This window comes from Rattus norvegicus, chromosome 8 (assembly GCF_021556685.1).
Source record: "Rattus norvegicus strain SHRSP/BbbUtx chromosome 8, alternate assembly SHRSP_T2T, whole genome shotgun sequence".
Lineage (NCBI taxonomy): Eukaryota > Metazoa > Chordata > Mammalia > Rodentia > Muridae > Rattus > Rattus norvegicus.
Genome location: NC_141541.1, coordinates 108,873,257 through 108,876,786, shown reverse-complemented (window position 1 = coordinate 108,876,786; position 3,530 = coordinate 108,873,257).

Below are 3,530 nucleotides of genomic sequence, written 5' to 3'. Positions count from 1 at the left end.
AAATGTGTCATGAACTTTGTGTCTTTACAATTATTAATAGAAGGTAATTGTGGTAGAATTCTCCATCACTAAAGACCAAGGCTGGAACTCTTAGGTGGCATAAACTTCTAAAATTTGAAACATGTTTTTGTTTTGTTTTTGAGACCCTGTTTCTCTATGTAGTCCTGGCTGACCTGGAGCTATGTAGACCAGACTGGTTGCCAACTCTGCCTGCTTCTGCTGCCTGAGTGCTGGCTTTAAAGGTGTGCGCCCCCATGGGAGTTGGGGATTTAGCTCAGTGGTAGAGCACTTGCCTAGCAAGTGCAAGGCCCTGGGTTCGGTCCCCAGCTCCGAAAAAAAAGAAAAGAAAGAAAAAAAGGTATGCACCCCCATGACTGGCAAAAGTGCTTACTTTTAATGTTCTACAAATGTGCAACAAACATTCAATATCCAAAAATATTCATTTATCATAATTACAGTATAGGATAAAATGTTGAACACTTAGCTAAAATCTATTTTTCCACTAGAAATCTAAGAGGTCCTAAAAGGGGATAGAAAGGGGAGCGAAGAAAAGCTGGATTTCAGTAACAGGGAGTCTAAACGCTAGAATGGAAAATCTGTCTTTCCACAGTAGGCTACAGCACTGAATAGAGAATGAGTGTAGGGTATAGTTTCTCACCAGCTGTATATAATCAATAGTACACACAGCTTTTTACCTGATGATGTGAGATCTAATGTTTGGACGAGTCTCTTTATCTCCTTTTATGCATATCTTTTTCATAGCTGTTCCTGTTTATGATTCTATGGTAAGTATTAAGCAAAGCAGACATACTCCTTTAAAAAAAAAAAGGACACTGACGTGTCTACTGACTGATAAACTCAAAACAGCTGGGCTTACGAGCACAAGACCTGGACAAGGCGAAGCTCGGCACTGTTCTAGCACAAGTGGGAGAGGGGCTCTCCAGGACCCATGCCTTACTCAGTTGGCGTGGGTTGACACCTGCCGAGGGAGGGAGGAAGGAGACTGTGGTTTTCTTGTGGATGTTCCTACTTGTATGTTTCTGTGTTCCAGGCTCCCCTCCCCCGACTATGGGCAGCACTAATTGGATTTAATGGGTTCTTTCTTTTTTTTTTTTTTTAAAGTTATTTCTAGGACAGTCAGGACTATACAGAGATACCTTGTCTCAAACCAAACCAACCAATCCAAACCAAAACCCAAAACCAAAGTCAGTAAGTTGGGAGTAGAACATGTTGAGGGGTATATGGGGAGTTAGAGGAGGGAAATAGGGACAGATATGATAATATTTTATTGTATACATGCACGAAACTCTCAAGAATAAAGAAAAATTATAATTAAAAAATTTAACACTAGCAGTAATCTGCTAGCAGAATCCTGATATGGTATCCTGAGATGTTCTTCAAAGGCACGTCAAGGTCTGTGAAAGCATACTAGGCAGCATTAATTTGAGTGTAATTTGGGCTGTTATTTCATTCTGCTCACACCCATGTTGATGTGGTACTGATTATTAAGAACTGTCTTAGCTCCCTTCTATACTTCCTGTATGATGCTAAGGCCCAGCCCCACCCATCTCGATTTCCGATGCTAGCTAGTATCTCTTTCATAGGGTTCTGCCTACAAAGGACACTACAGAGGGGCAGAGCCTAGGGCTGTAACTCTAGATACTGGGAGGATGAGGCAGGTGATTCACAAAGTCCAGGGTTCGCTATGGCAACTTAACCCTGTTTTCAAAAACGAGAAGGTCTACAGGGGATTTGGCTCACAGCAGAGCACTTACATACTGGGCAGAAAGCTGCTCTAGGTCCAACTCCCAGTACTGCAAATAAATAAATAAATAAATAAATAAATAAATAAATAAATAAATAAATAAATATATATATAAAAAGCAAACAAGTCAACAGAGGGAGACTAGGAAGCAAAAGCTGAGGACCTTGTTTAAGCCCCAGTACTGCAAACAAACAAACAAACACATACATACATAATACATACTTGACAAAGCAAACAAGTCAATAGAAGATTAGATTAGATGGCAGAGGAGATGGACTTCCTTCTTTCCATTTGCCTTATCTGTTGCTGTTTGGCTCCAGCAATCAGGACTTAGTTTTATCCTTATGTTACTCTTGGCATCATTCTGTCCTGTAACCCGGGCCCACACATAACTCCCTAAGCAGTAGAAGAGCCAGAGGGAGAGCTTCCTCTTGGAGGTCTGAGCTGTATCCCAGCTGGGTCATGACTCTCCGCTCAAGTCCTATCTATAGTCCAAACTTGATTCTCCCTTTTCACTAGCCCTAGGGGTGGTAGCAGATCCACGAAGCAATTTGTGTTAACTCAGTTGCCATCCCTGGCCCCTCCCTGCATTTAATTAATTACCTCACTATATACCCATGCTGGCTTTGAACTTGGGGTGATCCTTCCTGTGTCTGCCGCCCCAATGATGGGGTGACAGGTGTGAGCCACCAAACCTGGTGTCAGTTTTTTTCAGTCCATTAACACGTAATACTAAATCTCCTCCATTGTGTTATCTTGTGATTTCTGTTTTCCTGAGTAAAATGTTTCTAAATCATCTCCAAACAAAACCAAAGCCATTAATGAGGTAGCCAGCTTTGGGCAATGTTGACACTTAGATTTTCAGGGATTACTGAACATTAGTTTTCAATAGACATTATGCAAACTAAACCCGACATAGAGGTATAAAGCCTGTAATCTTAGTGTCTTAGAAAGCTGAGGCAGGATGTTCCTAAATTTGAGGCCGGCTTGAGAAATTTAGCAAGATCCTGGGCAGCAGATATGAAGTCTTGGGTGCTGTGATGTGCACAGACATTGTTGGGAACAAGCAAAAGGAACTTAATCTGGCCCCTCCCAGCCCCTCCCATGACACTGATCCCCTTTTCATGGCTCCACTTCCTCCAACCTGCTGCTGATCTGAATCTCCCTCTCTCCATCTCTCCTTCTCTGGCTACTGCATGTCCCACCCTATTCTCTATTCTGCTCAGCTATTGGGTGATCAGCATTTATTGACAAGGCACAGAATAACTGGTAATAACTGTTTATACAAACTTGAGGCAGGAGGTTCTTGGTATAAGCCCTACAATGCTGTGTCTGAATTGAAACAAGATATGAGGGCAGAGAAATCAGCATTTGAATAACACAGTGTTCAAAAACATTATGCCTACAGTTTTATCTTTTTTTTAAAATGTTGTACAAAGTCCCCTTAGGGTCATAGTTCAGCTCCCGTCACTGTGGTCTTTAGAAAAGGACAAAAAATAGAGCAGAAGATTTTGAAGAAATATTAATCAGAGTGTTTTCAAATTTGACTCAAGGCAGAAAATAAGCACCAGCAACTCAGAAATCTGGAAAGCCAGATGAACGCCCAGCAGCAGGACAAACAGAAAAAGACATCTAAAAGTGTGCAACTCAACAGTGCACCTTTGCTGATAAGGGTAAGTTGTAGAATCTTAAAAATAACAGAGCAAAAGGACAAACGCACAGAAAGACAATGACAAGAGCTCCAGGACCAGAGAGATGACTCAGT